Consider the following 23,203-nt stretch of genomic DNA (forward strand, 5'->3'; position numbering starts at 1 on the left):
TCCATGTTCACCCTTCACCTGGATTGGAATCCTCTGGGATCCTGGTCCACGGCTCTGAATTCCTTTCCCTGCAAGTTTGGTATCCAGGGGGACAGATCTGTGATGCAGCTTTGAAGGCTACATCTGGGCATCCTTCCCGACGCATCACTGCTCCTTGTCCACCAGGATTTCCTGCCTCCGTGCACTTCCTTCTGCAATTCTTGGAAGGGCAGAAATTCCCTCGAATGCCTCGGCCTCTCTGTCCCGTACCTCGTGGCCACTCCTCCTGGGCAGGGTCTGACGGATCACGGGTGGAGTCTGCTTGCAAACATTAGATACCCTAATCCTGGCCAAAGAATGACCTATACTCTCCCTCGCTGCCCAGGGTGACATCTGGGCCCCTGTGGTTCTGAGGTGTGTTGGTCTCAGGCAATCACCTGTTCACACACTCAGGCATGTTGTTTCTGACTCATCCTAACGGGGCAGGAGGACCTGAGCCTATAAACCATGCAGCCCCTCGGAGGGCTGTGTTCTCTTGCCCAGCCTTATGCTCCGTTTATGGTGTGGGTGTGAACCTTTCCCGTTGGAAGCTTTCAGAGATGAGTCGTGAGAGGAGGGTGGTTGAGGGGTCCAGCAGGGAACGCAAGCAAACGGATGACGGGTAAACACAGCCTGACAAAATTAAAACACTTAAATGGTTCCAGTCTGGTGGTGAGCAGACACTGCTCCGAGCTCACTCCAAGAACCCACCCGGTGACCAGGAGCTAGAGGGTTACCACCTGGCATTTTGAACGCCCCCCCCCACCCACCCCGGGAAAGACCCTGTAAGACTAGGACCACAGGAAGTGCTTGGCCCTTAGAGTTCTCCCTCCTTTCTGATGGCTGCAAGTGTCACCCAGACACACAGCAGCGTGAACCCTGCCAGGGAGGCCTCCTCAGTACGGCCAGCAGCTGAGGAGAAATGCTGGTTCCCAGCAGCCCAGGCCCTTCTTGGTATGGCACAGCCATCCCAGGAAGGTGACTTTCTAAATGGAAGCCGGAGCCGGCTGTACCTTCCGCCACAGAGAAAGAGAAGTGCCAAGTCCCAAGGCTAGTCCAGGCCCAGGAGGAAGACACCGTGTCCAAGGGGTTTCCCTCACAGGGCCGTGAGGCTCCTGAGAGCCGACCCTTTGGTTGCAGTGCTTTGTTTGTCATGAGCCTACCAGACGGCAGAGGACAATAACTCGCTGCCTCTTTGGGCTTCCAATGGCCAAAAATGAACTGATCGCCAGCAAAAAGAGGCCCACATGTGCAGCACCTGTATCTCATCAGTCTTTATGTTACTTTGATATAAATTTTAGAGAGAGAGCTATATATATATGTTCACTCACACACAAATATATCATGCACTCTAACTTATTCCAAACAGAATCAAGAAATAATACTCATACTCCTCAAATGCACGGTTTTGCAGCTGGTTCCCTCTCGGTAGCTGGTATTTATAAGCACCTTCTTCCAGGACCCATTTCATCTTCCCTTCGCCCTCCACAAACCCCGCGGCTGGTCATGGTGCTCTGCCTGGTTAGGGGACCATAACCTGCCTTCCTGAAGGGTCTGGGTCATGGCAGTCCTACCTGGATTGGATTCTGCTCATTCCCTGGGGACTTCAAGCCCCAGGACGTGCTAGCCCACAAAACTCGGTCAGGAATCTCCTGAAGTCCACACGTGGGCTTCCTCCTCTCCAGGCTGAGGAGCAGAGGGAAGCCCGAGTCCCAGAGGAACACGAGGGCTCCAGACAGTGTCTGCTTTGCATGTCAAGATGGAGAAAACTCAGGGGAAACTCTGAGGGTGAAGCAAGGCAGTCCGTTGTCATCATTCTCTGCACTGAATCCACCCAGACGGTTCCAGCAGAGGCTCCACAACAAGCAGCCCCAAGCACCCAGGCGGGAGGCCGGCTGCGCTGTCCTGCCTGGGCTTGCCCAGTACATGCATGGTCTACATATTTTGCAAATGACCACAGCTGAAGATGCCCAAGGGCTAAGATTCACCCTGAGCTAACATCCATTGCCAATCTTCCTCGGTTTTTTTTTTTTTTTCCCTTGAGGAAGACTAGCCTTGGGCTAAGATCTGTGCCCATCTTCCTCTATTTAACACGTGGGATGTCTGCCACAGCATGGCCCGATAAGCGGTGTGAATGTCCACAAGAACCGTGACCCGAACGTGCCAATGCCGGGCCTCCAAAGTGGAGTGGGCCAGTTTAAGCCCTGCGCCACCCTAGGTTATTTTAACACATCACTCTCAGAAACTGATAAATCTGTCACGTGAAGGTAAGCAATTCTAAAGAGGATTTCCATAATACTGCAAGCTCCATCCCTCCAATAGACAATCAAGTCCTAACAAGCAGCGGTTTATTGTCACGTTGCTGATGCCGGAAAAGGTCTCTGTTGACAGCACGATCCCTCAAAGGCCTTGTCCATTTCTGTGAATCCCATTTCCAGCACATAGAGATCTAAAGATTGAGGCAAATGTGGTCTTTCCTCCTTGCAACTCTGAATTAACATGCAATAAAGAGCAAAAATGGAGACCTGGAAGCAGACCTCTTATTTGAGAACAGAGATATACCAGCGCTTTTGAAATGATCTTTGGAGTCTACCGGAGTATTGCACAGAAGGAATGATCCATTCCGACTAGGTAGGTTTTACTGTGTCGCTGTGAGGGCGACAACGGAATCATCCCGCGAATCGGTAACTCTCTGTGACTTTCAAGCGCAGATAAATAATATACTTCGGAAAGGAAAATGCGAGAGCACCGTGAAACGGAAAGCCCTCCTTGCTCTACTCAGCTGAAATCCAGTCTCTCCTCCACAAGAAATCCCTGTCTATGCTTCCTACGTCCCACAGAGGAGTTTAATAAAGAAAAGGATTGGTATGTCTTGAAGTTGCAAGAGCTCAAGCAAGAAAACGTGGGACCCTTCAAGGAGACGTCAGTGAAGTGCCGGGCTCCATCTCAGGGGCACCAGCGTCTCCTCTCTTTCCTGGTGCTGTCAGCACATCCTTCTTGGGCGCTCACTCTTTCTCTGCCTGGCTGCTGAGCCTGTCCACAATCGCTCTCTCCCGCCCTCTTCCCCGTCCCCTCCTGTTTGCTCAGATCTTCCACAGTCACCAGCAATTGTTGGCCGTGGAGCTATGGGATGCCCAGACCAGTTCCCAGAATCATCTCTGCCAAATCTGAGGAAGGGCAGGGGTGTGTATGGGACTGGACGGGGCACCCCATGCGAGCGCACCCCGCAGGAATTCACCTCTGCTGCAAGGTGCAATTTTGCAAGGCTACGGCAAGTTCCAAAGGGCTTGCCACTTCTCTCCTGCCAGCAGACCTGTTGGGGCTGGTGCCACGTGCTCTCCCAGTGACCCCTCACTGCTGGGTGGGATGGCATTCTAGTAACTGGCCTTCTGAATATGTAACTGCGCATCCTCAAAGAGATGGGAATTCTTAATCCGGGCTTTGGTTTGGGTTGATTCCCACGATCACGCAGCTTCCTCTGCGAAGACTTGACCATCATCACTTCTTTTCCTCTCATCCTGTAAAAGTAATCATGAAACTGGACCCAAATGAGAAATGAAGCATGGCTTCTTAGGACAATTATCTCAGTTTCCCTGTACTTCCACCCTTCCTCTCTCCCTCTGGAGCTCTTCTGACCTGTGTCCCAGGACATCGTCAAGCAGATTTGGGTCAAGGACAGAAAGCTCAAGGTAAAACTCAGGACTGCTCCAGGATTCAGTTTTCCTCCCCGTCTCGTAACACCCCCTCCTTGTTTCAGTGTGATTTTATTCTCTTTTATTGCTCTTGCCATTCTCATCTGTGCAAGTCCTGGCACTCTCTCTGAGGACACGTGATCCCCCAGCTTACTATAGATCCCAATTCCCATCCTTTCTGTGTTTTCTGACTATTCCTTTGGTTAACCCATTGGCCAGTTGTTGCTCTTAGCCTCTTTAGGGTCTAAATCAATTGTGACATTATCAACTACCCCACTCTTAGCGACTCACTCCCAGGTCCTGACATTTACATAACCCAAACGATCATGTTCACAACTAAATAAGTTAGAGTCCAGCCCCATGGCTGAGTGGTTAAAGTTGCGTGTGTTCTGCTTCAGGGGCCTGAGGTTTGCGGGTTCAGATCCCAGGTGCAGACCTACTCCACTCATCGGCCACGCTGTGGAGGCATCCCACGGACAAAGGAGAGGAAGACTGGCACAGATGTTAGCTCAGGGTAATCTTCCTCCTAAATAAAGAAATAAACCCTTCAGAAAATGTATTCATCCACCACAAATTCCTGATTTCCAATATGTCTTCAAACATTCATACAGAAGATACCTGTTCCTTCAGATCGGAAGTGATGCCAGATCACCATGTCCTCACTTTAATTTCCTCGTGGACCTGTCAGTCCTACATTCCACGGACTGTGATCTCAATAATTTCCTTGAAATAATCAAAAATTCCTTACCACTCGTCTTATTTGTGTTGTAAAACTGGAAACCCGGGAGATCCTGATTATCTGCTTTGCCATTCTACTGCTAGTCTTATGATAACTGCTGAAGAAAAAGCACACAACGCGATATTTTGTCATCACCATAAAGACAAAATCATCTGCATCAACTGGGAAGCATCCATAATGCCTGGACATTTTTTTCTTTTTTCATCTCTCGGGTCAATAGCAAAAACACCAAGGCACTCAGTTAACAAATGGGCAAAGGAGTACAATAGCCATTTTTCCAAAGAAGACACACAAATGGCCAACAGCCACATGAAAAGGTGCTCAGCATCACTAATCTTTAGGGAAATGCAAATCAAAACCACAAGGAGATATCACTTGACACCGGTTAGGGCGGCTATTATCAAAAAAAGTAGAGGTGACAAATGTTGGTGAGGTTGTGGAGGAAAAGGAAGCCTTGCAACTGTTGATGGGAACGTAAACTAATACTGTAATGATGGAAAATAGTCTGGAGGTTCCTCTAAAAATTAAACCTAGCGTATAATGTAGCAATCTCACGGTATTGTGTTTTGTACTTCGAATTTATAACAGAGTATATATTCTGTTAAGTGTTCTTAAAGCAAAATAATGATAATAGTAAAGGGGGTGGGAGAAAACTTTGGTAGATGATGGATATGTTTATGGCCTCGATGGTGGTGATGGTCTCATGGGTGGACACTTATGTTCAAATTCATCAAGTTGCATACGGAAAAGTATGACATCATTACCGATTCTTCTGCACCTTAAAACACAACATGTCCTCATCCAGAAAATGAATATTGACTACGTCTGGGGACAGACGTTAGTTAGACTTATCGTGGTGATTATTTCACGATACATGCAAATCATTATATTGTACAAATGAAACTAATATAAAGTATATGTCAATTATACCTCAATTAACAAGCGCACACATCATACAAGACTATTTGAACACTGTAAACGAGTTCAGTGAATCCCTGAAACTATCCCATCCCCAAATGTCACAGGAAGCAAGGAGGATGAAGTAAGATGGAAAGTTGTTGTGCAAAGCTGCATGCAAATTAAAATCCTTTAAGTTGCGTTCAGCTGCTGTCACTGCAAACCAAGACAAGCATGGACAGTCCTTGGTGAGTCAGCTTCCGGTCAGCTCTTCCCCCAAGGCCCGGCAGTCATGCGCCCCTCCCTAGTGGGTCACTCTGCTCTGTCCTCCAAAGTGGCCAGCAGGAAACCCTGGTAAGATTCTGGAGGACAGCCGCTTCTATCCTAGATACTCACGTTTTAACAGACACTCGAGATGAAATGTCAAGACTTAAAAGCATAAGTGTCTATTTGTGTAGTGTAGGGTATAAGGGAAACCATAGGAGGTCTTTCAGCATCTCTCAACTCATAATGCAAACATAGCCCTGTCTTCAGAAGGACCGTCCTTGGTCTTTGGTGCAGAGTAGGGCATGTCGCAGGTGGCACGAAGGACAGGTTGTAGCAGCACTATCCTCACTCCAACAGAACTATCTCACTGGACATGACCCCGTGGGTCTCCAAAATAAGTTACTGAACATAAAGAAAAAAACCTTTCTTGAGAGGGGCAATTTTACCGATCAAGGGAAAACTTCTGAATTTTCGCATCTTATAACAAATAAATGATATGTCCTATTCTATCCTAATGAGGTAGCATGGGTACTTCCATAATAAATACTTTTCATTTTCAGTTCAAACATGCTCAGCTGCTTTCAAAAACCAAAAAACCAAAACAGAAACCCAGGCATGTAAAATTAAGTGTTTTAACTTGATAAAGTACTAACACAGCAGTGGCTTGGAAGAGCTCAAACGAAATGATCATTTTTGGTAATGACCGTAGAAGATGGTGCTATCGCTGTGAAAGGATGGAACCAATCCAGAACGAGCCAGCTTTTGATTAAGGACAACGGAATTGAATCAGATGCCAGAAATACTCACTTGGAAATCAAAGTCCCATCATCATCCCTGGAAGCATTTCTGGAACTTTACCTTGGACACAAATTTTTGTCTTCCAAAGGAGCAGACATAATACAGAGCAAATAGCAGACAGAGGAAGATGAGTCCCAGTTTGCCAGGCACCAAAAGGGAATTAGTGGCCCTGAGTCACATCTCTAGGAGCCCCACTGGGTGAGGGCTTTCACCAGGACCACACATGTCCACTCAGCAAGGGGAGTCCTCAGGGATGTTCACCTTACTCCCCCAGCCCATCGAAACTGAAACAAGACAACCCAGAGAGAGAGAGAGAGAGCACATGTTAAATTCAATGAGTTGGGGGGCCAGCCCCACGGCCACGTGGTGGAGTTCCCGTGCCCCGCCTCAGCAGCCCAGGGTTCGGATCCTGGGCAGGGACATGGCACGGCTCATCAGGCCATGCTGAGAGGGCATCCCACATGGCACAACCAGAAGGTCCTACAACTAGGATACACAACTATGAACTGGGGAGGGGAGGTTGGGGAGAAGAAGAAGGGGAAGAAGAAGAAAAAGATTGGCAACAGATGTTGGTTCAGGCGCCAATCTGGAAAAGAAAACAAAAAAAATCAAATGAATTGCTCACGTAGGGCACGCAAAGCGTCTAACTGTGAGGTGAAACAATGGAAAAACAAACTTACTGGCCTCCTGGCAGGAACCTTGTTCTTTAATGAGCACAGGCCTCGTGCTTCACTGTCTCATCCCCTGGGATGATGCTGTTTGGTGCGACAGAGGATGAAGACTTCCCTGCAGAGGTCAACATGCATTTGTTTTTATAGAATCAGGATTCTGCTCTCTACTTTCATATCTCGGTTGTCAAATATCCACTGTGATTATAATCATTTTACAATTATTTGAGACAATTTCAAAGGTTACACAATATGCAATCAAAAGAATGTCCTAATTTGTTCCACAGTGGCCTGAAGGGAAAGTCACCAGACAACAGGCGGGGAGGGAAGGCTTACTTCAGCAGCAGTTTTTGAACAAAGGGATCTCGGAGGACCTGACGTTTTGAACTGAAACGGAGTATAGAGTAGGAATACGAGTGTGGATCCTGGGGCGGAGATGAAGGGTGACTGCTCAGTGTGCTCGCAGCAGCAGTGCTTGTTCTGTCAGGTGGTTCTGAGAGTTTGCGTTAAACATCACTCCCTGGATGTCAACTGTAGTCATCAGACGAGATCGGAGACTGAGAGGTGAAGGGGTGTCTAGTTGGCGAGGGGGAGTTAACAGCTTCCGTTGGAAATATGTTTGCTTAAGGTGCCTATAACATACACCTGGAGCATTATAGCTCAGAAATAAGATCTGGACGTGGTTTTTAGACATCGTCATCATAGAGATAACAGTGGAAGGCATTGAAGCAATAGAAGAAATGCACAAGAGTACTGAGACAACGTGGGGTCAATGGAGAGAATAGGGCTCACATTGAGTCCTGAGCTTTCGCAATAGTGCTGTGTGAGAAGGACCCTGTGAAGGACACCAGGGAGTGTGGGGCTTGGTTCACAGGCAGTCAGGAGCCTGAGATGTCGAGAAACGGAGGACAGGGAATCATTCCAAAAGAAAATCGTGGCCCGGTTCTGCGCCTGTTCCAAGTAATAGAAAGATGCAGAAACACTCTTTGGATTTAATTCTGGGGAGATAGCTGTGATATTATCAAGATTGATTAATACACAGACCATTGTCTGAAGTGTGGGGGAGTGAGGAGCTGGTAATTCCATGAACACTGATCTTTCAGCTTCATTGTGAAGGGGAAGGAAGACGTGGGGCGAGAACTAGAGAGAAATGGGTTCAGGAGAGGCTGTTGTTTTTCAACAATGAAGAGATTGAATGAGTGAAAGGAATTCGATGGGGGAGGGGAGGGGAGATTGCTAGCAGAGAACATGACGTTTGGAATCAATAATAAAACTTCTCTAGAGAGGAGGAAGAAGGGAGACAGTCAGTTAAACCAAGGATCAAGATGAATTTTCAATGGAATCAGGAGAGGAGTCATTGATGGTTAAGAATGGTGGGATATTTGTAGACTTTGCGGCAGTGAGCTCAAGTATTTCTTGTAATGATCTAACTCATCAACATAGCAGGAGATGACCCCCTTGGTGGAAAGTGAGGGGAAAGGCAAGAAGTTTTTAGATTGGAAAGGCTCGGTGAAGGTCTGAACTGTTTCTGAAGCCCGGAAGGACGCACCAACTATCACGGCGCCGTAGGATGTAAAGGGAAGGAAAAGGAGGACATGTCGCTTCTCTCCTGTCAGGATGCGTGTCTGCTGGCACAGCCTGAGCCAGCAGCTGGGATGGCTGCTTTGTGTCCTGAGAAAACAGGGTCCGAGGTGGAAACCTACACCGAGGACCGGGCCGGGCAGTTCTACGGGAGATGTGCAGTGACATGTGGAGAGCCCGCGCTGCTCAAATCACAGCCTAATTTGCTAATGACATCTGAATCCCCCAATACACAAACACGCACTGTGGTAATGTCTGGTAACACCAGCTAAATTGACAGGAAAAATGTCACAGCTCAGTGTCATAAGATGGACACTGAGCATCCTGGCTGCTAGAGTATTTCGGGTCTTCGTTGTTGTCAATCTGGATGTTTCAGACATGCATCTCTCTTCTCACCACTGAGACTGTGCCTGTCGCCTCCTACTCAACCTCTGAGGCCCCACTGTGATGCCGTCGTCTTCCCTGACGCTTCCTCCTTGGCTGGTTCACCGTGTGCTCTCTGTGCTCCTGACGGTTTGCCCCTCTTACAGCTCTTTGCACGTGGACCCAGAGTTATTTCTTTACCCTGCATCTTTCTGGCTGGTTTGTGAGCAGGGTCTGTCTCTTATTCATCTTTGCAGCTCTGTTCTTCCACACAAGAATGCCAGCAGAAGTTGAGGGACATACCCTAAAGGGAAGACTTAGTGATTGTATTATTGGCGGTACTTTGATGTTTTGTTTTGATTTTGGTGAGGGTGCTAGAGGGTGGACTGCCAATCAGTGACTCCATGCCAATCGCTCAGTGCTCAGCTTATTATTTTGACTTGAATTTTACTAATGAGTTTGTGTCATTTACTCAGTATACAACATGCTTGATTGGGCTAAATGAGGAGAATTCCATAACTCAGGACCTGCAGGGAGGCTGATGCATGCACAGCAATCTGCAGTACTGTCCCCAAAGTGGGATTACACAAGTCTGGGCAAAGTCCTCGGAGGACCAGGGAGGGACCCAAGGAGGATGTGGTTGAAAACCAGAACAGTGATGACATCGCTTCACATTTTGCTCCCCTTGACACCCTCAGACCTCAGGGCTTTGCTGTCTATGATCATTCTCAGAGTGCTGGGAAGCCCGGTATGTATCGCACTACTGCCGTCCCCACTACTGTAGATTTTGGTAGAGTGTTTACCTTGGCTTTAATTGCGTCTCTACAGAGCCAGCCACCTGGTGGTCTGCTCATGTCGGGTCACACTTGATATTTAGCCTTTTGTGGTCAGAGACAGCGCTGTCCTGTGTATTCATTCCTCTGGGGCCTAGAACACAGCAGGTGTCCAATCACTAGGTGGAAGGCATCCATCCTCATAGAGCCTTCAACTCTGTGCTTTGTAATTATCGACTTTAACAGAAAGATTTGAAAGTACAGTGCTTCGCAGTAATTTTCTGATATTGTCAAGAAAGACTGTCCCATCAAGAATATGAAGCGTATCTTTATGAAGTGTCTTTACTTGAATGGGGATTAAGTTGGCTGCCCTGGAGACATTTTCCTGTCATTTCTGTTCGTCTACTTGCTAGTTGCATTGTATCTTTGATAAGTACTTTCTCAAGATATTGAGCAGTGTTTGCTAAATCTTGACTTCTGTCTTTTTATAGATAGTCACTGATGATTTTCTCCCATTCCTATCGGTCCAAAACTCTTTCATAAAGAACAGATTTGAGTATCTTCTTATTCACTGTGGAGGCTTTTGTGGTCATGATGTATATCTCATAGACTAGACCTCAGGGATATGATGCTTTTGATTAAAGATGAGTATTTATTATATTATTATGGTGTATGTAGGAGGAATTTAGAGGAGTGATGGTTTTCAGTTTCTCAGGTATGTGTATATATATATATATAAACATATATATTGAAAATTTTGGGGGCCGGCCCAGTGGCGCAGTGGTTAAGTTCGCACGTTCTGCTTCTCGGCAGCCTGGGGTTTGCTGGTTTGGATCCCAGGTGCGGACATGGTACCGCTTGGCAAAAGCCATGCTGTGGTAGGCATCCCACGTATAAAGTAGAGGACGATAGGCCCAAGAATGTGTCACTTGTCAGAGCCAGTCTTCCTCAGCAAAAAGAGGACGATTGGCAGTAGTTAGCTCAGGGCTAATCTTCCTCAAAAAAAAAAGTTTCTTAATAATGAACGTGTTACTTTTTAATTTATTTCAGGATAAGATAAAATTTAAAAAAAAGAAGCTTGTTTATGATATAAAGGTGGAGTTGAGAACTGGGATATAATGCAGGTAAGTCATACCCAATGGAATTTACTGCAGAGCCGTGTGTTTTCATCCCTCCATTGACAAGGTGGACATTCACGCGGGTCCAAGTCAGGCTGAGTTTGCCTGGTGACCAGCTCTTTCTTCTGACCATCACCTCTGGGATGTGAGTTGCTGTCAGTGGCCCTGCTGTGGGGACCAGGGCCGGTCACAAGGTCTGCTGCAAGCCCAGGAGAGTCCCCAGTGATCCTGCTCCAGGGCCAGAACATCAGAGCAGATCTATGACCACGTGGCTCCTCTTACTGAAGAGGAAAAAAAAAATGTACGAAGCCATTGACCTGGACCTAGAAGAATACCGGAATAGCAGCCAGGTTAAGAAATTTATCTTAACACCAAGGTATGATCACAAGTTGATGGATAATCTGAACAAAGAATGATGGTAACAAATATTTTCCCAAGGCTTAATTTACTGTGTCCTGTTTATCTGCACATCTTAGAACTGAAAGCAGATGTTAATTCCAAGGGGAGTTTCACTTTCAAGGCCACTTCCCTGTGGTCTAGATCAAGCAGACCTTATCTGGGGTCCCACTGGCACCGGACTCAGGCACCTAACCGTGGAGCAATTGCTCATTTCACAGATGCGTTTTTCCAAATCAGTTTTCTGGACTCAATCCCAAGCCGGCCTGCAGCCGGTGAGCTGGGCTCCCTAACTGTTTAAAGATTGAGGATAGTCTGAGGTTATTCCAGCTCCATGACCCTAATTGTTCATTTTTCTAGACAAAACCAAGAGACTTAGGGGCTAATCTGTAGACTGCCACGTCACTGCTGCCTTGGTGTAATAAGTAGACCCAAAGCCGAAAGCGTTACTGGCAAATTTAGATTTTTTCCTTTTCCCTTCTCCTCCTCCTCCTCCTCCTTTCTAAAACGCTTGCCTGCTAGGGTGTTTGCTAGCTATGGCTGGTTCCTGGGGGAACAGCCAAGAGAGGGAGAAGCATGCAGAAGAGAGCGATAGAGTTTCTTATCATGAAGTGTAGCTCTTCCTCAGACTAGCTCTACAGCGGCCATAGCAAGATTGAAAACTGGCTCAAACATCTGCAGAGTTCTTTGAAGCCTTCTGAAAAATAAAATACATTTAGCACACAAATTATCATCGCAATGACTGGGATAGAAATTTATAAATGAACCCAAGTTTCTGAAAGGGCCCCTTTGCCATCTAGTAACTGCAAACTTCAGCGACGAGGGGCCCTCGCCAATGGGAGTGGCTTGGGCAGGCGAAGGCAGCAGAGATCTCGTGTCCTGAGGGGAAAGTCCACTTGTACTGTTTGTCCAGACATATCTAAGTGAGGCGATAATTAACTTGCCATTAACCGTGTCACAGATGTACAGAAATTGGTGATGCAAGCAATACAATTCAACTGAGTTTTAATTAAACATTCTTTCATATAATAAAATACTTTTATTTCAATTTAGGAGGAAATTCTAATGCACCTAGGGAGGTACCCATCTCTTTCTATTCACGGGATTGAGGGCGCCTTTGAGGAGCCTGGAGCTAAAACAGTCATACCTGGCCGAGTTGTAGGAAAATTTTCAATCCGTCTAGTCCCTCACATGAACATGTCCGTGAGGACTGGAAACCAGGTAACAAACGTGCATTGTTCTTCTGTCCCAGCAGCGCCGTTCCTGAGAGCCACATGCCACACAGTAGTGAGCAACTCAGTTGTTAGCATTGAAGTATCACTTTTTTCCAATACAGAAGGGACTGGAACAAATGTCAAGAAACCAACAGGATTTTTGTTCAGTAAAAAATCTCTTCCCTCAATTATATGCAATTACAGTCATCAGACAAATAACCATTTGGAGTTGGAGTGATGGGAAATTTTTGAAAACTAAATGGTGCGTAAAAAGGCAAGATGGGTTTTACACACAGACGGAGAAGCTACTTGTCTACGGCTGGACTAACCGGAGGATCTTTTACCCCCAGCGTTGGTTCGTCCATGATGTCTGAAATGAACCCCCTGAAAGCAGCCACCTTAATGAAAATGTTTGTGTCTGGAAGGAGGTGCGTGCCTGAAGTATCGACCTATCATCAGTGTACCTCAAGTTGCACAGAAGGTAGACTCTGAAGAAGGGAGCTCAAGGAATACCTCGGCGCCCTCTCTCCATCCACTGTCCGCTTTTATCGTCGTCTTAGCGCTAATTACATTCTCAAAGATCCTCCTTCCCCTCTGCGTCCCTCCGTCTTTTTGTTTCCATCTTCCTCCCTCCTTCCCTTTCTGGATGGACTGTTCCTCCTCCTCACAGCACACACTTTACATGAGCGCAGGACGGTCTTCGTCTTGCTCACAGCTATGTCCCAGCACCTAGAACAGTTCCTGCCACGTGACAGGTGTGCCTAAATCTTTGTCGAAGGGATGAATATTTCAGAGTATGGAGTTTTTCTCTGGGTGAGAATTCCATAATGGCAACCGGAATGGAGCCCAGGGGAGAGAGAAAGATGCTGTCAATGAGCCTCCTTCACAGCTTAGCGTGAAATTGCTCCCACTTTTTGGAAATTTCCAAGTGTGTAATGTTCCCAAAATATTCCTTAAGATACTGATAAGTCCAAAAAGAGGGATATTCAAATTGAGAAGTTCTACTTGTGTTGTGTTTCATAATTACCTCAAACATTCATCATATTTGTATTACCCACAATATCATTCAAGGTTTCATAATTACCCAAATTCATAATAAGCCGACATTAACAGTGAGACACTGTGGTCGGGGAGGGGTGGGGACGGGAGGGGGGATTGGGGGGTCTCGGGAGGGGTGGGAGTAGGAGCAAGCATCCTTCACACTGGGCGCAGCTCTCCGTCCTGGAGACCCGGCTCACTCCGCGTCCTCCCTCTGGAAGAGCTGAGGGAAAATCAGAACGCTTGAATGCGTCAGCTTGGGATTCCAATCAGTTTCTTGATACAAGGCTATGAGAGCTACTTCAAAATTTTCTCTTACAACTGAAAATGTTACCTTTAGGTAAAGCAGCATCTTGAATATATATTTTCCCAAAGAAATCGTTCCAACCAGATGGTTGTTTCTATGGCACTAGGACTACACCCATGGATCGCAAATATTAAAGATAATCAGTATCTTGCAGCAAAAAGAGCCATCAAAACAGGTTAGACTTATGCTATTTTGATTGCTGGTTTACACTGGGAACAAGGGGTGGTACCCGGTGGGGCTGTAGATAAAGCAGACACTTTTAAAACTTCACTGTGGACTCTCCTTTTATATGGGCTGCATTACTGACGGTAAACGGTGTGGTTCAGGGCTCTTTACACACACTGTCTCATGAATCCTCCCAACAGCCCTCCCCGGGGTGCAGATTAAGGCGAGAAGAGATTAAATAATTTGCTGGAGGGCACTCAGCTAGAAGTAGCGAAGCCAGGGTTCAAACTCACGTTCTGGAGACCTGAATTTGGGGGAAAATGATGGACTTGGAAACCTCCCAACCCTCCTTCTGCAAAACTCATGGAAATATTGGCCGATACATAAAAACTTTTAAAAGCACAGCTGAACTTGCACGAAAGTAAAGGAAGTCCTCTGGGGTTAAAAATGAAGAAGCTAAACTGTAGTGGAGCGAGCAAGCTGGCACCGGGCTGCCCTGTGGGGACTTGCTCTTCCCGGTCACAGAGCTCTGGGTTTAATGGCCTCCAGACCTCCTTGGAGCACTAACTCTCTGCGTCTATGAGTACAAGGGACACAGACGTCAAAAATTAGAGGACAAGTCCAACACCGAGAGCCATACTTCTCTACACAATCATCTCCACTGCCCTCAGTTGTAGCAGTATTTTACCAGTAAAATTTGGGGGTGAAGAAAAGAGGAAGAAGAGTTAGGAAGTTAAATGGAATGCCAGCTGAAGAGAGATGTGTGATTGAAATGTCAAATTCAACAGTAAAGACATGAAATACAGGAAAATGCAGGAATGCATAAGGCACCTTTTTGTCTGTCTGTGTGCTAAACCAGTCCTGCCAACAAAGGACAGTCGTCTGCCACATAATGAGTTTTTCGTCAACAACGGACTGCATGTATGACAGTGGTCCCATAAGATTAGCACCATATCACCTAGGCGTGTGGTAGGCTATACCACCTAGGTTTGTGTGAGTACACAACAATTAAACCATCTAACAATTAAATCACCTAACGATGCATTTCTCAGAATGTATCCTGTCGTTAAGCAATGCACGAGTGTACATCATCTTTATTCACATTCACGCCTTGCTCTGTGGATCCAGAAGACACGGCATGTTCTCTTTTGTGTGTTTTCATTTTATTCATGCCCACTCCATCTCTGGCAACTGTCCCTATAGCCTAGAAGGTTTCAACTCATCTCTTTCTAGACCCCAGGATATCCATTAAAACTGTTTCCTGGGATACCTTGAAAGTTGAGTACAAACACTGCAACATTCAGGTGAAAGTTGAGTACAGCGATTTATTCATATGTTGGTTACAAAAGAAACACAAAACACCAAAGAAATGTGTTCCTAATATTTAATATTAGTGTTTCTAATACTTAATTCGTGAAGCAACCATAAAAGTAGGTAGGTACATCTTCTGTGGTACTCTGGCCAAAAACACATGACCTCTTCCAATCGTGAAAAAACGTCAGATAAACCCAAACTGAGGGACATTTTACAAAACAACTGATCAGTACTCTTCAGCAGGGTCAAGGTCATGAAAGACAAGGGAAGACTGAGAAACAGTCACAGACAAGAGGAGACTAAGGAGCAATGACAAAATGCCGTGTGGGATTCTGCATTGGATCCTGGTACAGCAGAAGGGAAAGAGTGAAATTCAAATAAAGGCTGAGTCTAGTTAATAATATTATCCAATGTTAATTTCCTATTCTTGATAATTGTACAATAGTTATGTAAGATGTTAACATTAGGGAAAGCAGAGTAAGGAATATATGAGAACTCTCTCTGTACTACTTTTGCAACTTTTCTGTACGTCTAACGTTAGTTTAAAATATTATTTAAAAATATTTTTTAAAAGTAGATAATAGTAAATAAGGCAACCACAGTTTTCTTCTTGACTCTATTGACTATTTTAGAATATAAATTGCATGATATCAGGACGCTTACTTTATCCCAGCCACCAAATTTCATGGTGGGAAAAAAAAAAAAAAAAAGAAAGAAAGATAAAGTGAACACGACATTTGCGGAGATCACTGGGGGTAGTCTTCTCATTAATTTATTCAATGCCTTCTTTTCCTGTGTTTCAGTGTTTGGAACAGAACCAGATATGATCCGGGATGGATCAACCACACCAATTGCCAATATATTCCAGGATGTTATCCAAAAGAGTGTGATGATGCTCCCGCTGGGCACTGTGGACGATGGAGAGCACGCGCAGAAGGAGAAAATCAACAGTGAGCAGGTTCTTGAGGGGGCTGATCTCTCAGTGTGCAAACCACAGGGTGTCCACATCAGTAACCTTCCGACATGCTGCATATTTTAGATTGAATTTATGTCATCAAATCTTCCTGTTTAAATTGTAGACTACTTTTCCTCCATTATTTGAATGGAAATAACAGTTTCTCTTTATTTCTTCTTTTGTAGGTGGAACTACATAGAAGGATCCCAATTATTTGCTGCCTTTTTCCTGAGACGGCTAAGCTGCATTAACAACGACGGGAACCTTCCAGCTTACATCTGAGCTGCTGACATCTCCCTTCTCACATCCCTGGACAGGAATAGAATCTAAATATCCAGAGAATTTCTGTCCAGTAAACAATATTTTCCCTCTTTAATACGTCTTTGGACATTTGGACCAGTAATAAACTATTTTAAAGGTAGAGACACTGGAAATGGCTTAATGTCTCTGTTGCACACCTCTCTAAAGTCACAGCTACCTTCAACAACTTGATTTCCCCAAGTCTGGCCCCAGTAGTCCCCGGACTGGACTCATTCTGCCCTTCCAGCACAAGGATGGTTCTTCGATTAGACTTCTCTTGCCATTTGATTGGTGGAATTGCTCTAGTTTGCTGTGTCCTGAGGTGCTCAGGACACATAATCATTCATCCACTGACTGTCAGTACTTATGTCACCGTTGCTTTCACCACACATTCCTTTTATATTGTTAATAAAAACATTGGTCTACCCCACCGACTACCATGATTTCCCTGGGGGTTCATTTTCAGATGAGTTATTGAAGCGTGATACATATTCACTTCTTGCCTCCCCTTCACTTTTTCCTTTCTTGAAAAGTTTTGAAACAGAAATGACCAATATTCACACTCTTATGCCATTTGGGATTCCTTGTGAGAAGATGCGTCTATCTTTATTCTAAGCCTCTTTACCTTTGCTGTGAGTGACGCCAGCCCACCGCCCCTCCTGCATCCTGTTCTGTCTCACTACCCCATCGGTAGAGGCCACTCTCCCTGACACCTGCGCACATGGAAATTCACCACAGCAGAATCAGCCCTGATGGAATTCTCTCACCCCGTTGGGATTTTACTCAGTGACTACATCTAAATTGTTCAAAGCTTTAAATAGCATCAATTTTAGACAGAGAACTGATCAACCTGACATCAGTAACACATCCCAAATTTAAAGCTGTCAGCTCAGGTTGCATTCATCAGTCATTTCAGTCGACCATGTTTTTGTTTGGCTTGATTGGATTTGATGGTGTAAACAAATAAACAAAAGCACGTAAGTTTTCTACAGCTAAGTATAAGTAAACAAATCACTTCAGTCTTTATGAATTCACTATTTAAATAGCATTAATGGAGAAGAAGTTAAGGGTTTATTAAAAATGTTTCTCTTATGATTCCAAATAAAAACAAAGTGCCACACATTCCATCTCTTTGTGGGTGCTTGAAATGTCAGTTTTAAAGCTTGCTGCGTCATCTCTAAAACGGCTGGATCATGGGGCCAGCTTCCCTGCCTCTTGTCACAGAAACGGGACCCACCTGTGGCATCAGCCTCGCTGAGGCATCCATAAGGAGCCACTTCTTCTCTGGTGCTGGACAACATCAAGTCCTCTTGGTTAAATATTCGCAGGTGTTTGGTACTCGTCACTATTTAAGCACAGTCCATGCTCGCCAGATTTGGTTGAATCTTGTGAGGTTTTCAGATTCCGTGGACCTACCTGATGTATTTGGCAGAGGTCCCAAGGACTAACTGTACACGAGGTTTCCTGACGCCAATTTATATTTTAACAAGGGTGTTCATAGTAGTCAATTAACAAAAGTTGGTTGTAAAATATGACCCATTCTTGAGCAAGGGAACATCAGTTTTAACCAAGTCACTAAATAAGAAGATGTATTTGCTGATCTGCATTCCTGCTGAATCTCTGAGACCTGCAGTGTCTTGGTCAATTATTCAGCTGCCACAGGGTGGAGGAGGAGGACGAATGAGGTCATTGAATCTAGGAGATTCCAACCCTGGGATGCCTGAGTCCAGAGCCGTGGTTTTCTGCCTCCCCGGGTCATGATGGGTCTCCCCAGCTCTCATTGATGGGTCCACGTTTTCTACCCAAACCCAAGCCATGTGGCTACCTGGGTCTTGCTGTGGTTTGGGAGCCAGATAGGAAGTATTTTCCAGATAGATTACATTCAGAGGGATGACAGAAATCCGCCCAGTGATTAGCCAGAAGACCAATTAACTCATAATAAGAAGACAAAGAGGTTGGGGATAGAGAAATTTAAGTATTTGCTTTAAAAAATTTTACCAAAGAAGCATATGCACATGGATAAAGATGACCACCCAGTATACTTATTGGGAGTATATAGTGACATGATCAGGAGGGGACGTCATCGTATTGAAGGAGGGCAACATGTCAGGTTTGGGACTGTCCAGGTTTGGACTGTCAGTTAGATTTGGTAGATGCTCTTATGGAAGATAACGAGGACTGCGAATGTTCTTGGTTTTACGTTGTATTCATAAAAATAAACCTTGTGTGAGTGTGTGCTGGACAGTGCAAGAGCCCTGTGGTGACACACGTTCTCTGCACTTGCAGCTTGGAGGAAGGCAGTCGGCCACAGACACACAAAGAACCTGGTCTGGGCTTCTTCTCGCTCCACATGTTCATTCCAGCGCATCCCTCCCTCAGCCTCTGTGTTAGCCAGACACCAGCCCAGCCCAGCGCAGCCCAGCCCCCTCTTCTGAGAACTGGACCCCGATCCTCCTGCATTTTTCATTAGAACCCGTTAGAATCCGAATTCGGCTCGTGGCTTCCTAGGGTCTGCGACTCTGAGGACCCCTGCTAGGAGCATCCAGAGGCTGTTCTCCTAACCCGGAGGTGCGCACGCGCCTGGCACAGCAGGAAAACCTCGCTCCGTTAGAGGAGGCCTCAGAGGCGCCGGGCATCGCTTGGGCCGGTGGAGGCGGAGGCCGGCCGCCCGGCCCGCAGGCCTCCGGCTCCCGCCCGGCCCGGGCGCGTCCGTTTCTCCCGCACCGCCCTCGGGGTTCTTTACCGCGGGCGGGCGAGCGAAGGGGTGGAGTGAGGAGGGATGGAGAGGGAGGAGGCGGGATCGCCCGGGGGTTACCCGCTCGGGGAGCCGCTGGAAGTGCCAGGTGGCCTTCCCGGTCAGACGCCGCCAGGCTCTCAGCCTGACGCGCGTCTCCCCTTCCTTAGATTGACTCCTTCGGCTTTCCGTTTTCCTCTTGGGGAGGGGTGGGACTCCGGTTTCATCACCGGAAGACGACGAGCCGGAGGAGTCCGTCAGAGGGGCCAGCAGGAGCGATTGCGTCGGCAAACGGGTAAGTTATTCTCTGACCGGGCCGGGGGGGAGGTTTGGAGGCGGGGACCGTCCAGCGTCTGCGCGGGGCCTGGGGGCGGTGGCTTGAGGGCTCGGGCCGGGCAGCTGGGCGCCGGGAGTCCCGCCAGGGCCCTTCGCTCTTCCTCCTCCCTCCTCCCCCCGCCTCAGCCCCTCCCCCGCTCGCCGGTCCCTCCCGACGCCGCCCAGACTCGCCCGACACCCGCCCGCCGCCCGCGCGGCGTCGCAGCCGCCCTGCCCCCGCCGTCACCTGCTCGCTCCGCGAGCCGGGCTCCGGGGACCCGGCGGGCCTCCGTTTCCCCGCGGGCCCGGGCTCTCGGCGCGGAAGCGGCGCCCCGGGCGCCCCACGCAGCCCTGCACGCAGTCGGGGCGCTTCCGACCGCCTGGCTTCTCCGACTGGAACGCGGGCGCCAGGGCGGGGAGCTGCCCGGTGGGGGGGGGGTTTCTAGTCCGGGCGGTGGTGTCCGTGGCTGCCCGCCCACGCCCTGTTTTCCCCAGCGCACCGATGCGCTGCTGCCACCCGCGCCTCCTTCGGTTGAGGATGCTGGTGCCCGAGAGCGCCGCGCCTGGAAGGGGACGGTCCTGGCCACTCAGGGTCCAGCTGCTCTCAGCAACTAGCGGGAGACCCCAGGCTGCCGCACGTCGCTGTTGGCAGCAGCGGGATCGTCCCTGGAGATACCCACCTCTTCCTAGTGGGCGAGCACGGCCTGAGTGTGCGTGCCCGCTTTGGAGCTTAGTCGGGGGGAGGTGGGTGCCAGGAGCTGCTGACCCCCTGCGGTTGCGTTGAGTTTTGAATAGCCTGTTTATTGGGTTGGGGGGTTCTGGACTAGGACATCTTGGCAGGGTTGGCATCTGTGGACACATATGTAGGATTATTTTCTAGGTAATCATAGCCCGAATGGTGATTGTGTCGGGACTTTACAGTCCGTGCCGGTGGAACTAGTTACAGTACGCACCTGGTTTGCGGTGAAGCGTTAGTCCAGATGCAGCACTGCCTGGGGAAGGTCACTAACACGTATTGATTAGAACAGCGTTAGGAGAGATTTTGATGCCTTTTGCTTTAATTAGCAAAAGGGAATGAACAGATATAATTGGGTTTTGAAATAAGCCTGTCACTATCAACAAGCATCCTGTTTCCTCCAACTTTGTTAAATGTACTTCTAGAGGCAGAATTCTGTGGAGGGAATGACGTTTTCTGTTATTGTCCACATTAAAATGTTGCCATATTAACATTAATGCAAATTTTTGAACACTTCAAATAGTTATATTTTAACAGAATTTTGACCTGAAAAAGTCTATAACTTCCGTTCAAAGAGGTGATAATTATTTTGTTTGTTCATGTGAATATACCAAAGATGGAACTTTCACTGCAATTTTGTACTTGTATATTTGTGATAGATTTTTAACCCAGTTTTCAATTAGGAAAGATAAATTTTAACTTTTAAAAGTTTACCAAAATGTATAAACTTTCATGATTTTTGGATATTATGTCTATTTTATTTAATTACTTTGGCTAGTTCTACAGAGTTTACACACATTAATAGAAAAATGAAATTGAAGAAATGGTATAAACTTTTCCAGTGTGGTATGAGATTTCTAATTTTCATTTTTTCTAGTGTAGGAGTATTGATTTTTGTTTTAATATTTTCAATTTAAAATTCTAATTAATTCAGATTTCTCTTACTGAGTAGAAATGTGTAATTATACATTTTCTTCATTTTTTTTTCTAATGATCATATCTAAAATAATTGAATAGTGTAGTTTGGGGAAATGTTATAATGTTTTTACTGAATTTAGGTTTTCCCCCTCTATCCTTAATAGGTACTATTCTTTTTCCCACAGCTATTCAGACAGTGTGAATACTGTCCTCATGGGCCGAGGCAGCTGTACACTTAATAACTTTGGGATTGTCAACATCACCTCTCTTCTCTGAGTGTTATTGAAAAATTTGAGTAATATTTCTGTAACTATACCTCACAGTGATGCTAGCGTCAAATGAGATAATAAGAATGCTTTTTAAGTGGTAAAGAGCTATAAGTTTTACTACTGTATTTTTAGTATCTAATATGTTTACTAATGTTCACTAGCTTACAAGTTGACAATCAAAATGAGTTAGTCATTGTCTTTGAGTTTTGCCCTCTGCATTTTAAATCAATGTAGTGAACCTGAGTGGAGAAGGGAAAAACAGTCTCTGAAAATAAAAGTCAGAGCAGTCAAACTTAGTTGTATAAGAAGGAATAGTTCCAAGTTCAATGAATGTGATAAATCCTTCATTTTACTGGGTAATTGGGCAGAGTCTTTTAAAGTAGCACTCTTGTTATTTATCTGATGTCCTGTCAGAATTAGACAAGTGGATATGAGTTGTTTCTGTCCATTCCTCATGGACCCATTTCATGGAGAGGGGGCACAAAACTTCAAAATTAAATTTGGATTTTAATTAGTATCCAATTGTAATCTTGCTTATTTTGGTTGGCAGAATAATGCAACTCCTCCTTAGCCCTATCCCTCCCAATACAAAAGATTCCACGTCCTAGTTGCTAGAATCTGTGACTATGTTATGTTACATAGTCTATGGAATATGTGGTAACGTGTAAAATGTAATAATATGTAGTGTTATAATTTAAAGCAAAGTTATTCGTTAAGGTCTATTTCAAAGTGAAATATTTTTTTTGGTAAGGTTGATTGGCCCTGAGCTAATGTCTGTTGCCAATCTTCCTCTTTTTGCTTGTACACTTAATAACTTTGGGATTGTCAACTGACCTAACGTCTGAGCCCATCTTCCTCTATTTTATGTAGGATACTGCGAAAGTGTGGCTTGACAAGTGGTGCTAGATCCGTGCCCAGGATTGGAACCTGCGAACCCCTGGCTGCTGGAGCAGAGTGTATGAACTAACCATTACACCACTGGGACGGCTCCAAAAGTGAACCATTTTATTAATGTTCATTCATTCTGTTTTTTATTGTGAACTTCAGAAGAACGCTAGGTGAGTGGTTTGGCCCTGGCATGCATCATGTATGTGTCCTGGGTTAGTGTTCTGAGGCCTGTATTGGACATCTTTAAAATGTGGTTGTTAGGGAGGCAATGTAGTTAGTGTTAGAATTCTTGGGGGTTCATATTCCAGCCTCTATGTATTAGTTGTAGGAAAATGGCCTTAGTTTCTTCCTCTCCAAGTGGAGAAATGATGTGTCTTTGAGTAGTTGATGAGATAATGTGTGTGAGCGTGGCTTAGAAACTATAAAATGCTGTCTCTGCACAGATTATTAAGACTACTCTACAGTCTTTAAATCCAGCCTTAATACATGCAACGTGAGAGTTCTGCACAACAAGAGGTCGGAAACATGGATTCTGTACCATGGGTTCTGTGGAGCAGGCAGAACCTTACCTTGCTCATATTGGTTTTGCCTTCTCTTACTTGAAAAACCAGACAGGCGCTTCCTTCCTTCTTTAGTCCCATTTGTAAGATTGATTCAGAATGGGAGTATAGGAATTAGTTTGCATTTTTCCAGAACTAATTTGTTACCTTTTTCATTTCTTGTCAAACATTTTAAGTTTA

General features: G+C 46.0%; 2 long non-coding RNA genes across 4 annotated transcripts; both read right to left on the reverse strand.

The window, feature by feature from the left end:
• Window positions 1-1,277: 1,277 nt before the first annotated feature.
• Window positions 1,278-20,135, reverse strand: LOC139085228 (uncharacterized). 3 transcript variants are annotated; one of them, XR_011543415.1, is made up of 8 exons: window positions 19,900-20,135; window positions 12,458-12,652; window positions 9,057-11,237; window positions 7,092-7,197; window positions 6,421-6,997; window positions 4,329-4,546; window positions 4,151-4,236; window positions 1,278-3,536 (listed from the first exon to the last, which is right to left on the reverse strand). It is a non-coding gene; the product is annotated as an uncharacterized lncRNA (long non-coding RNA). The 3 variants fall into 3 exon arrangements; XR_011543414.1 differs by lacking the exons at window positions 9,057-11,237; window positions 12,458-12,652; window positions 19,900-20,135 and having other exon boundaries at window positions 4,147-4,236; window positions 4,329-4,543; window positions 7,092-7,207; XR_011543413.1 differs by lacking the exons at window positions 9,057-11,237; window positions 12,458-12,652; window positions 19,900-20,135 and having other exon boundaries at window positions 7,092-7,207.
• Window positions 18,300-19,487, reverse strand: LOC139085227 (uncharacterized). Its single transcript, XR_011543411.1, has 2 exons — window positions 19,347-19,487; window positions 18,300-18,535 (listed from the first exon to the last, which is right to left on the reverse strand). It is a non-coding gene; the product is annotated as an uncharacterized lncRNA (long non-coding RNA).
• Window positions 20,136-23,203: the final 3,068 nt, after the last annotated feature.

Source organism: Equus przewalskii, chromosome 8 (genome assembly GCF_037783145.1).
Source record: "Equus przewalskii isolate Varuska chromosome 8, EquPr2, whole genome shotgun sequence".
NCBI classification, from domain to species: domain Eukaryota; kingdom Metazoa; phylum Chordata; class Mammalia; order Perissodactyla; family Equidae; genus Equus; species Equus przewalskii.